At 49.2% G+C, this 12,936-nt stretch overlaps 1 protein-coding gene across 4 annotated transcripts in view; it reads right to left on the bottom strand.

The window, feature by feature from the left end:
- The window catches only part of DVL1 (dishevelled segment polarity protein 1), a 533,415-nt gene that overhangs the window by 109,699 nt on the left and 410,780 nt on the right, over nt 1–12,936 (bottom strand). The window lies entirely within an intron of this gene.

Raw genomic sequence — 12,936 nt, 5'->3', positions numbered from 1 at the left:
CAGCGATTTTCCGCTTAGTGCGCATGCGCAATGTCCGCACTGCGACTGCGCCAAGTAAATTTGCTATGAAGATAGGATTTTTACTCACGGCTTTTTCTTCGCTCCGGCGATCGTAGTCTGATTGACAGGAAATGGGTGTTACTGGGCGGAAACAGGCCGTTTTATGGGCGTGTGGGAAAAAACGCTACCGTTTCCGGAAAAAACGCAGGAGTGGCCGGAGGAACGGAGGAGTGTCTGGGCGAACGCTGGGTGTGTTTGTGACGTCAAACCAGGAACGACAAGCACTGAACTGATCGCAGATGCCGAGTAAGTCTGAAGCTACTCTGAAACTGCTACGAGGTGTGTAATCGCAATATTGCGAATACATCGTTCGCAATTTTAAGAAGCTAAGATTCACTCCCAGTAGGCGGCGGCTTAGCGTGTGCAATACTGCTAAAATCGCCTTGCGAGCGAACAACTCGGAATGAGGGCCTATGGGTACTCACTCCTATGTTGTACACATCTTTGTGAGCGGACCACCTGTCGTAAACTTACTAACAATTGTGTTTGAGATGATTTCAGCTGTTTGAGATTGCAACTTTTTGAAAAGAAAAAAAGAACACACATTAATTTACTAAACTACCGTGTTTTTTCAATTTGAGTTAACCGATGTTGATGTAAATAAGATTTTACTTACCGATAATTCTATTTCTCGTAGTCCGTAGTGGATGCTGGGGACTCCGTAAGGACCATGGGGAATAGCGGCTCCGCAGGAGACTGGGCACAAAAGTAAAGCTTTAGAACTACCTGGTGTGCACTGGCTCCTCCCCCTATGACCCTCCTCCAAGCCTCAGTTAGGATACTGTGCCCGGACGAGCGTACACAATAAGGAAGGATTTTGAATCCCGGGTAAGACTCATACCAGCCACACCAATCACACCATATAACTTGTGATCTAAACCCAGTTAACAGCATGATAACAGAGGAGCCTCTAGAAAAGATGGCTCACTACAGCAATAACCCGATTTTTTTGGTAACAATAACTATGTACCAGTATTGCAGACAATCCGCACTTGGGATGGGCGCCCAGCATCCACTACGGACTACGAGAAATAGAATTATCGGTAAGTAAATTCTTATTTTCTCTAACGTCCTAAGTGGATGCTGGGGACTCCGTAAGGACCATGGGGATTATACCAAAGCTCCCAAACGGGCGGGAGAGTGCGGATGACTCTGCAGCACCAAATGAGAGAACTCCAGGTCCTCCTCAGCCAGGGTATCAAATTTGTAGAATTTTACAAACGTATTTGCTCCTGACCAAGTAGCTGCTCGGCAAAGTTGTAAAGCCGAGACCCCTCGGGCAGCCGCCCAAGATGAGCCCACCTTCCTTGTGGAATGGGCTTTTACAGATTTTGGCTGTGGCAGGCCTGCCACAGAATGTGCAAGCTGAATTGTACTACAAATCCAACGAGCAATAGTCTGCTTAGAAGCAGGAGCACCCAGCTTGTTGGGTGCATACAGAATAAACAACGAGTCAGATTTTCTGACTCCAGCCGTCCTGGAAACCTATATTTCCAGGGCTCTGACAACGTCTAGCAACTTGGAGTCCTCCAAGTCCCTAGTAGCCGCAGGCACCACAATAGGTTGATTCAGGTGAAACGCTGAAAACCACCTTAGGGAGAAACTGAGGACAAGTCCTCAATTCCGCCCTGTCCGAATGGAAAATCAGATGAGGGCTTTTACAGGATAAAGCCGCCAATTCTGACACGCAACTGGCCCAGGCCAGGGCCAACAGCATGACCACTTTCCATGTGAGATATTTTAACTCCACATATTTAAGTGGTTCAAACCAATGTGACTTTTGGAACCCAAAAACTACATTTAGATCCCAAGGTGCCACTGGAGGCACAAAAAGAGGCTGTATATACAGTACCCCTTTCACAAACGTCTGAACTTCAGGGACTGAAGCTAGTTCTTTTTGGAAGAAAATTGACAGGGCCGAAATTTGAACCTTAATGGACCCCCATTTCAGGCCCATAGACACTCCTGTTTGCAGGAAATGTAGGAATCGACCTAGTTGAAAATTCCTCCGTCGGGGCCTTACTGGCCTCGCACCACGCAACATACTTTCGCCAAATGCGGTGATAATGTTTTGCGGTTATATCTTTCCTGGCTTTGATCAGGATAGGAATGACTTCATCCGGAATGCCTTTCTCCTTCAGGATCCGGCGTTCAACCGCCCTGCCGTCAAACGCAGCCGCGGTAAGTCTTGGAACAGACAGGGTCCTTGCTGGAGCAGGTCCCTTCTTAGAGGTAGAGGCCACGGATCCTCCGTGAGCATCTCTTGAAGTTCCGGTTACCAAGTCCTTCTTGGCCAATCCGGAGCCACGAATATAGTGCTTACTCCTCTCCATCTTATAATTCTCAGTACCTTGGGTATGAGAGGCAGAGGAGGGAACACATACACTGACTGGTACACCCACTGTGTTACCAGAGCGTCTACAGCTATTGCCTGAGGGTCCCTTGACCTGGCGCAATACTTGTCGAGTTTTATAAACATGTGGAAGACTTCTGGGTGAAGTCCCCACTCTCCCGGGTGGAGGTCGTGTCTGCTGAGGAAGTCTGCTTCCCAGTTGTCCACCCCCGGAATGAATACTGCTGACAGTGCTATCACATGATTTTCCGCCCAGCGAAGAATCCTTGCAGCTTCTGCCATTGCCCTCCTGCTTCTTGAGTCACCCTGTCTGTTTACGTGGGTGACTGCCGTGATGTTGTCCGAATGGATCAACTCCGGGTGACCTTGAAGCAGAGGTCTTGCTGAGCTTAGAGCATTGTAAATGGCCCTTAGCTTCAGGATATTTATGTGAAGTGATGTCTCCAGGCTTGACCATAAGCTCTGGAAATTCCTTCCCTGTGTGACTGCTCCCCAGCCTCGCAGGCTGGCATCCGTGGTCACCAGGACCCAGTCCTGAATGTGCGGCCTTCTAGAAGATGAGCACTCTGCAACCACCACAGGAGAGACACCCTTGTGCTTGGTGACAGGGTTATCCGCTGATGCATCTGAAGATGCGACCCGGACCATTTGTCCAGCAGGTCCCACTGGAAAGTTCTTGCGTGGAATCTGCCGAATGGGATTGCTTCGTAGGAAGCCACCATTTTTCCCAGAACCATTTCATTGATGTACTGAGACTTGGCTCGGTTATAGGAGGTTCCCGATTAGCTCGGATAACTCCCTGACTTTCTCCTCCGGGAGAAACACCTTTTTCTGGACTGTGTCCAGGATCATCCCTAGGAACAGAAGACGAGTCGTCGGAATCAGCTGCGATTTTGGAATATTGAGAATCCAATCGTGCTGCCGCAACACTACCTGAGATAGTGCTACACCGACCTCCAACTGTTCCCTGGATCTTACCCTTATCAGGGAATCGTCCAAGTAAGGGATAACTAAAATTCCCTTCCTTCGAAGGAGTATCATCATTTCGGCCATTACCTTGGTAAAGACCCAGGGTGCCGTGGACCATCCATACGGCAGCGTCTGAAACTGATAGTGACAGTTCTGTACCATAAACCTGAGGTACCCTTGGTGAGAAGGGTAATTGGGACATGAAGGTAAGCATCCATGATGTCCCGAGACATCATGTAGTCCCTTCTTCCAGGTTCGCAATCACTGCTCTGAGTGACTCAATCTTGAATTTGAACCTCCGTATGTAAGTGTTCAAGATTTTAGATTTATAATCGGTCTCACCGAGCCGTCCGGCTTCGGTACCACAACAGTGTGGAATAATACCCCGTTCCCTGTTGCAGGAGGGGTACCTTGATTATCACCTGCTGGGAATACAGCTTGTGAATGGCTTCCAAAACTGCCTCCCTGTCAGAAGGAGACATCGGTAAAGCCGACTTTAGGAAACGGCGAGGGGGAGACGTCTCGAATTCCAATTTGTACCCCTGAGATATCACCTGAAGGAACCAGGGGTCTACTTGCGAGTGAGCCCACTGCGCGCTGAAATTCATTGAAACGGGCCCCCACCGTGCCTGATTCTGCTTGTAAAGCCCCAGCGTCATACTGAGGGCTTGGCAGAGGCGGGAGAGGGCTTCTGTTCCTGGGAACTGGCTGATTTCTGCAGCCTTTTTCCTCTCCCTCTGTCACGGGGCAGAAATGAGGAACCTTTTGCCCGCTTGCCCACGAAAAGACTGCGCCTGATAATACGGCGTCTTCTTATGTTGAGAGGCGACCTGGGGTACAAACGTGGATTTCCCAGCTGTTGCCGTGGCCACCAGGTCTGAAAGACCGACCCCAAATAACTCCTCCCCTTAATAAGGCAATACTTCCAAATGCCGTTTGGAATCCGCATCACCTGACCACTGTCGTGTCCATAACCCTCTACTGGCAGAAATGGACAACGCACTTAGACTTGATGCCAGTCGGCAAATATTCCGCTGTGCATCACGCATATATAGAAATGCATCTTTTAAATGCTCTATAGGCAATAATATACCGTCCCTATCTAGGGTATCAATATTTTCAGTCAGGGAATCCGACCACGCCAACCCAGCACTGCACATCCAGGCTGAGGCGATTGCTAATCGCAGTATAACACCAGTATGTGTGTAAATACATTTTAGGATACCCTCCTGCTTTCTATCAGCAGGATCCTTAAGGGCGGCCATCTCAGGAGAGGGTACAGCCCTTGTTCTTACAAGCGTGTGAGCGCTTTATCCACCCTAGGGGGTGTTTCCCAACGCACCCTAACCTCTGGCGGGAAAGGATATAATGCCAATAACATTTTAGAAATTATCAGTTGTTATCGGGGGAAACCCACGCATCATCACACACCTCATTTAATTTCTCAGATTCAGGAAAACTACAGGTAGTTTTTCCTCACCGAACATAATACCCCTTATTGGTGGTACTCGTATTATCAGAAATGTGTAAAACATTTTTCATTGCCTCAATCATGTAACGTGTGGCCCTACTGGAAGTCACATTTGTCTCTTCACCGTCGACACTGGAGTCAGTATCCGTGTCGGCGTCTATATCTGCCATCTGAGGTAACGGGCGCTTTAGAGCCCCTGACGGCCTATGAGACGTCTGGACAGGCACAAGCTGAGTAGCCGGCTGTCTCATGTCAACCACTGTCTTTTATACAGAGCTGACACTGTCACGTAATTCCTTCCAACAGTTCATCCACTCAGGTGTCGACCCCCTAGGGGGTGACATCACTATTACAGGCAATCTGCTCCGTCTCCACATCATTTTTCTCCTCATACATGTCGACACCAACGTACCGACACACAGCACACACACAGGGAATGCTCTGATAGAGGACAGGACCCCACTAGCCCTTTGGGGAGACAGAGGGAGAGTTTGCCAGCACACACCAGAGCGCTATATATATACAGGGATAACCTTATATAAGTGTTTTTCCCTTTATAGCTGCTGTATTGTTTATACTGCGCCTAATTAGTGTCCCCCTCTCTTTTTTAACCCTTTCTGTAGTGTAGTGACTGCAGGGGAGAGCCAGGGAGCTTCCCTCCAACGGAGCTGTGAGGGAAAATGGCGCCAGTGTGCTGAGGAGATAGGCTCCGCCCCCTTCTCGGCGGCCTTATCTCCCGTTTTTCTGTGTATTTTGGCAGGGGTTAAATTCATCCATATAGCCCAGGAGCTATATGTGATGCATTTTTTGCCATCCAAGGTGTTTTTAATTGCGTCTCAGGGCGCCCCCCCCCAGCGCCCTGCACCCTCAGTGACCGGAGTGTGAAGTGTGCTGAGAGCAATGGCGCACAGCTGCAGTGCTGTGCGCTACCTTGTTGAAGACAGGACGTCTTCTGCCGCCGATTTTCCGGACCTCTTCTGTCTTCTGGCTCTGTAAGGGGGGCCGGAGGCGCGGCTATGGGACCTATCCATGGCTGGGCCTGTAATCGGTCCCTCTGGAGCTAATGTCCAGTAGCCTAAGAAGCCCAATCCACTCTGCACGCAGGTGAGTTCGCTTCTTCTCCCCTTAGTCCCTCGATGCAGTGAGCCTGTTGCCAGCAGGTCTCACTGAACATAAAAAACCTAAAACTAAACTTTTCACTAAGCAGCTCAGGAGAGCCACCTAGTGTGCACCCTTCTCGTTCGGGCACAAAAATCTAACTGAGGCTTGGAGGAGGGTCATAGGGGGAGGAGCCAGTGCACACCAGGTAGTTCTAAAGCTTTACTTTTGTGCCCAGTCTCCTGCGGAGCCGCTATTCCCCATGGTCCTTACGGAGTCCCCAGCATCCACTTAGGACGTTAGAGAAATTCGTATTGTCGGGCAGTGTTTTACGGGAGAGTTTAGTAAAGCACTGCTGGACATGATAAAATGAATCAATGAGATCCGTGCAGGGCTTCATTGTGTACAGTATTAAACTAGTTACAAATAAAAACAAAAATTGCGTGGGGTCCCCCCTCCTGAATATAACCAGCCCCGAGCTCTTTTGGCTGGTCCTGGTTGTAAAAATACCTGGGAAAATTAGCATAGGAGTTCCCAGGATTTTAAAAACCAGCACCGGGGTCTTGGGGAAGTGGGAACCCCCCAATAAAGGGGTCCTTCACCTCCAGGCACCCGAGGGCCAAGGATGAACCCGGGGCTGTCCCCACCATCCGTAGACTGTGGATGGCAGGCTGATAGCCATAAAGTGTAAAAAAATAAGAATTTACTTACCGATAATTCTATTTCTCGTAGTCCGTAGTGGATGCTGGGGACTCCGTCAGGACCATGGGGTTTAGCGGCTCCGCAGGAGACAGGGCACAATAATAAAAGCTTTAGGATCAGGTGGTGTGCACTGGCTCCTCCCCCTATGACCCTCCTCCAAGCCTCAGTTAGGATACTGTGCCCGGACGAGCGTGCATAATAAGGAAGGATATTGAATCCCGGGTAAGACTCATACCAGCCACACCAATCACACCGTACAACCTGTGATCTGAACCCAGTTAACAGTATGATAACAACGAAGGAGCCTCTGAAAAGATGGCTCACAACAAGAATAACCCGATTTTTGTAACAATAACTATGTACAAGTATTGCAGACAATCCGCACTTGGGATGGGCGCCCAGCATCCACTACGGACTACGAGAAATAGAATTATCGGTAAGTAAATTCTTATTTTCTCGGACGTCCAAAGTGGATGCTGGGGACTCCGTCAGGACCATGGGGATTATACCAAAGCTCCCAAACGGGCGGGAGAGTGCGGATGACTCTGCAGCACCGAATGAGAGAACTCCAGGTCCTCCTCAGTCAGGGTGTGCCCCTGACCAAGTAGCAGCTCGGCAAAGTTGTAAAGCCGAGACCCCTCGGGCAGCCGCCCAAGATGAGCCCACTTCCTTGTGGAATGGGCTTTTACTGATTTTGGCTGTGGCAAGCCTGCCACAGAATGTGCAAGCTGAATTGTACCACAAATCCAGCGAGCAATCGTCTGCTTAGAAGCAGGAACACCCATCTTGTTGGGTGCATACAGGCTAAACAGCGAGTCAGATTTTCTGACTCCAGTCGTCCTGGAAACATATATTTTCAGGGCCCTGACAACGTCAAGTAACTTGGAGTCCTCAAGTCCCTAGTAGCCGCAGGTACCACAATAGGTTGGTTCATGTGAAAAACAGAAAACACCTTAAGGAGAAATTGAGGACGAGTCCTCAATTCTGCCCTGTCAGAATGAAAAATTAAGTAAGGGCTTTTATATGATAAAGCCGCCCATTCTGACACACGCCTGGCTGAAGCCAGGGCTAATAGAATCTTCACCTTCCATGTGAAATATTTTAATTCCACAGTGGTGAGTGGATCACCAATGTGACTTTAGGAAACTCAAAACAACATTGAGATCCCAAGGTGCCACTGGGGGCACAAAAGGAGGCTGTATATGCAGTACCCCTTTTACAAACGTCTGAACTTCAGGCACTGAAGCCAGTTCTTTCTGGAAGAAATTTGACAGGGTCGAATTTTGAACCTTAATGGACCCTAATTTTAGGCCCATAGACAGTCCTGTTTTCAGGAAATGTAGGAAACGACCCAGTTTGAATTCCTCTGTAGGGACCTTCTTGGCCTCACACCACGCAACATATTTTCGCCAAATGCGGTGAAAATGTTTTGCGGTTACATCCTTCCTGGCTTCGACCAGGGTAGGGATGACTTCATCTGGAATGCCCTTTCAGGATCCGGCATTCAACTGCCATGCCGTCAAACGCAGCCGCGGTAAGTCTTGGAACAGACAAGGCCCCTGCTGGAGCAGGTCCTTTCTTAAAGGTAGAGGCCACGGTTCTTCCGTGAGCATCTCTTGAAGTTCCGGGTACCAAGTCCTTCTTGACCCATCCGGAACCACGAGTATCGTTCTTACTCATCTCCTTTTTATGATTCTCAGTACTTTTGGTATGAGATGCATAGGAGGGAACACATACCCTGACTGGTACACCCACAGTGTTACCAGAGCGTCCACCGCTATTGCCTGAGGGTCCCTTGACCTGGCGCAATATTTGTCTAGTTTTTTGTTCAGGCGGGACGCCATCATGTCCACCTTTGGTTTTTCCCAACGGTTTACAATCATGTGGAAGACTTCCCGCTGAAGTCCCCACTCTCCCGGGTGGAGGTTATGCCTGCTGAGGAAGTTTGCTTCCCAGTTTTCCACTCCCGGAATTAACACTGCTGAGAGTGTTATCACATGATTTTTCGCCCAGCGAAGAATCCTTGCAGTTTCTGCCATTTCCCTCCTGCTTCATGTGCCGCCCTGTCTGTTTACGTGGGCGACTGCCGTGATGTTGTCCCACTGGATCAATACCGGCTGACCTTGAAGCAGAGGTCTTGCTAAGCTTAGAGCCTTGTAAATTGCCCTTAGCTCCAGTATATTTATGTGGAGAGAAGTCTCCAGACTTGATCACACTCCCTGGAAATTTTTTCCTTGTGTGACTGCTCCCCAGCCACTCAGGCTGGCATCCGTGGTCACCAGGACCCAGTCCTGAATGTCGAATCTGCGGCCCTTTCATAGATGAGCACTCTGCAGCCACCGCAGAAGAAAACACCCTTGTCCTTGGAGACAGGGTTGTCCGCTGATGCATCTGAAGATGCGATCCGGACCATTTTCCCAGCAGATTCCACTGAAAGGTTCTTGCGTGAAATCTACCGAATGGGATCGCTTTGTAAGAAACCACCATTTTTCACAGGACCCTTGTGCAATGATGCACTGATACTTTTCCTGGTTTTAGGAGGTTCCTGACTAGCTCGGATAACTCCCTGGTCTTCTTCTCCGGGAGAAAACATCCTTTTCTGGACTGTGTCCAGAATCATTCCTAGGAACATTAGACGTGTCGTCGGAAAAAACTGCGATTTTGGAATATTTAGAATCCACTCGTGCTGTCGTAGAACTACTTGAGATAGTGCTACTCCGACCGCCAACTGTTCTCTGGACCTTGCCCTTATCAGGAAAGCGTCCATATTTCTTTTAGGAAGAATCATCATTTCGGCCATTACCATGGTAAAGACCCGGGGTGCCGTGGGCAATCCAAACGGCAGCGTCTGAACTGATAGTGACAGTTCTGTACCACGAACCTGAGATACCCTTGGTGAGAAGGGCAAAATTTGGACATGTAGGTAAGCGTCCCTGATATCCAGTGACACCATATCGTCCTGGTTCGCTATCACTGCTCTGAGTGACTCCATCTTGATTTGAACCCTTGTATGTAATTGTTCAAATCTTTTAGATCTCACCGAGCCGTTTGGCTTCAGTACCACAATATAGTGTGGAATAATACCCCTTCCCTTGTTGTAGGAGGGGTACTTTGATTATCACCTGCTGGGAATACAGCCTGTGAATTTTTTTCCAATACTGCCTCCCTGTCGGAGGGAGACGTTGGTAAAACAGACTTCAGGAACTTGTGAGGGGAAGACGTCTCGAATTTCCAATGTACACCTGGGATTCTACATGTAGGATCCAGGAGTCCACTTGCGAGTGAGCCCACTGCGTGCTGAAACTCTTGAGATGACCCCCCACCGCACCTGAGTCCGCTTGTATGGCCCCAGCGTCATGCTGCGGACTTGGCAGAAGCTGTGGAGGACTTCTGTTCCTGGGAATGGGCTGCCTGCTGCAGTCTTCTTCCCTTTCCTCTAACCCTGGGCAGATATGACTGGCCTTTTGCCCGCCTGCCTTTATGGGTACGAAAGGACTGAGACTGAAAAGACTGTGTCCTTTTCTGCTGAGATGTGACTTGGGGTAACAAAAGTGGATTTTCCAGCTGTTGCCATGGCCACCAGGTCCGATGGACCGCCCCTTTATACGGCAATACTTCCATGTGCCGTCTGGAATCTGCATCACCTGACCACTGTCGTGTCTATAAACATCGTCTGGCAGATATGGACATCACATCTACTCTTGATGCCAGAATGCAAATATCCCTCTGCGCATCTCGCATATATAGAAATGCATCCTTAAAATGCTCTATAGTCAATAAAATATTGTTCCTGTCAAGGGTATCAATATTTTCAGTCAGGAAATCCGACCAAGCCACCCCAGCGCTGCACATCCAGGCTGAGGCGATTGCTGGTCGTAGTATAACAACAGTATGTGTGTATATACTTTTTAGGATATTTTTCAGCTTCCTATCAGCTGGCTCTTTGAGGGCGGCCGTATCTGGAGACGGTAACGCCACTTGTTTTTATAAGCGTGTGAGCGCCTTATCCACCCTAAGGTGTGTTTCCCAACTCGCCCTCACTTCTGGCGGGAAAAGGTATACCTCCAATAATTTTCTATCGGAGGAAACCCACGTATCATCACACACTTTAATTTATCTGATTCAGGAAAAACTACAAGTAGATTATTCCCACCCTACATAATACCCTTATTTGTGGTACTTGTAGTATCAGAAATATGTAACACCTCCTTCATTGCCCTTAGCATGTAACGTGTGGCCCTAAAGGAAAATACGTTTGTTTCTTCACCGTCGACACTGAAGTCAGTGTCCGTGTCGACCAACTGAGGTAAAAGGGCGTTTTTACAAGCCTCTGACGGTGTCTGAGACGCCTGGACAGGTACTAATTTGTTTGCCGGCCGTCTCATGTCGTCAACCGACCTTGCATCGTGTTGACATTATCACGTAATTCCTAAATAAGCCATCCATTCCGGTGTCGACTCCCTAGAGAGTGACATCACCAATACAGGCAATTTGCTCCGCCTCCTCACCAACATCGTCCTCCTACATGTCGACACACACGTACCGACACACAGCACACACACAGGGAATGCTCTGATAGAGGACAGGACCCCACTAGCCCTTTGGGGAGACAGAGGGAGAGTTTGCCAGCACACACCAAAAACGCTATAATTATACAGGGACAACCCCTTATACAAGTGTTTTCCCTTATAGCATTTTCACATATGTAATCATATCGCCAAATAAGTGCCCCCCCTCTCTGTTTTAACCCTGTTTCTGTAGTGCAGTGCAGGGGAGAGCCTGGGAGCCTTCCTCACAGCAGAGCTGAGCAGGAAAATGGCGCCGTGTGCTGAGGAGAATAGGCCCCGCCCCCTAAAACGGCGGGCTCTTCTCCCGGAGTTTGTGAGATCTGGCAGGGGTTAAATACATCCATATAGCCTCAAGGGCTATATGTGATGTATTTTAGCCATAAAAAAGGTATAATACATTGCTGCCCAGGGCGCCCCCCCCAGCGCCCTGCACCCTCAGTGACCGCTGGTATGAAGTGTGCTGACAACAATGGCGCACAGCTGCAGTGCTGTGCGCTACATTATGAAGACTGAAAGTCTTCTGCCGCCTGTTTCCGGACCTCTGGACCTCTTCAACTTCGGCATCTGCAAGGGGGGTCGGCGGCACGGCTCCGGGACGAACCCCAGGGTGAGACCTGTGTTCCGACTCCCTCTGGAGCTAATGGTGTCCAGTAGCCTAAGAAGCAAATCCATCCTGCACGCAGGTGAGTTTACTTCTCTCCCCTAAGTCCCTCGTAGCAGTGAGCCTGTTGCCAGCAGGACTCACTGAAAATAAAAAACCTAACTTAAACTTTTATTCTAAGCAGCTCGGGAGAGCCACCTAGATTGCACCCTTCTCGGCCGGGCACAAAGATCTAACTGAGGCTTGGAGGAGGGTCATAGGGGGAGGAGCCAGTGCACACCACCTGATCCTAAAGCTTTTATTATTGTGCCCTGTCTCCTGCGGAGCCGCTAAACCCCATGGTCCTGACGGAGTCCCCAGCATCCACTTAGGACGGCAGAGAAATAGAATTGAATATTGTCTTTGGCTGTGGAACTACAAGTCTCAGCAAGCCTCCCTCGCATGCTGGCACTTGGAGAACCACAAGTTCCTGCATGCGGGGCTCTCCTGATTGACTGTGCGCTCCCGGCCTGCCAGTCAAGTGGAGCCCATAGGCTATAATGGGGGTGAAAAATCCCCATTGTAGTCTATAGTGGGACCTGTGGTCTACCGCAGACATAAAGGTTAATTGAGGCCACTCTTGTGGGTGACCTCAATTAATCTTGTGGTCTGCGGTAGACCGCAGGTTCCCACCATAGTCTAAAATGAGGTTCCCCCCCCCCATTATAGCCTATGGGATCTGCTTGATTGGTAGGCCGGGAGTACACAGTCAATCAGGATAGCACTATGACGTGGCACTCCCTGATTGGTTGGCGGGTCTCCAAGTGACAGAAGTCATGAGGGGACCCATCACGAGAGAAAAGGGGATCCATGTGCACACATGGATCCCCTTACATCCGCTGGTCCGGGTTGATGCGTTATTCTATTTTTAAACCCCGTGGATGCCTACATTGACTGAAGAAGATGACTGATCTACACTGGAAATAGGGGAGTGTTTTACAGGTACCCTATGGATTCTACTTGACAAGGGACACTGTGGGACAGTAGGTAAGTATATGCGAGTGTGTAAGTGTGTTTTAAAGTTTTACTTTCATGGTGTCTGTGTAATGTCTTTGTTGGAATATGTATTTTGTTG

This window comes from Pseudophryne corroboree, chromosome 10 (genome assembly GCF_028390025.1).
Source record: "Pseudophryne corroboree isolate aPseCor3 chromosome 10, aPseCor3.hap2, whole genome shotgun sequence".
Classification (NCBI taxonomy): Eukaryota; Metazoa; Chordata; class Amphibia; order Anura; family Myobatrachidae; genus Pseudophryne; species Pseudophryne corroboree.
Note: the sequence above shows the minus strand (reverse complement) of the source record. Positions and strands in the feature narration are given on the sequence as shown.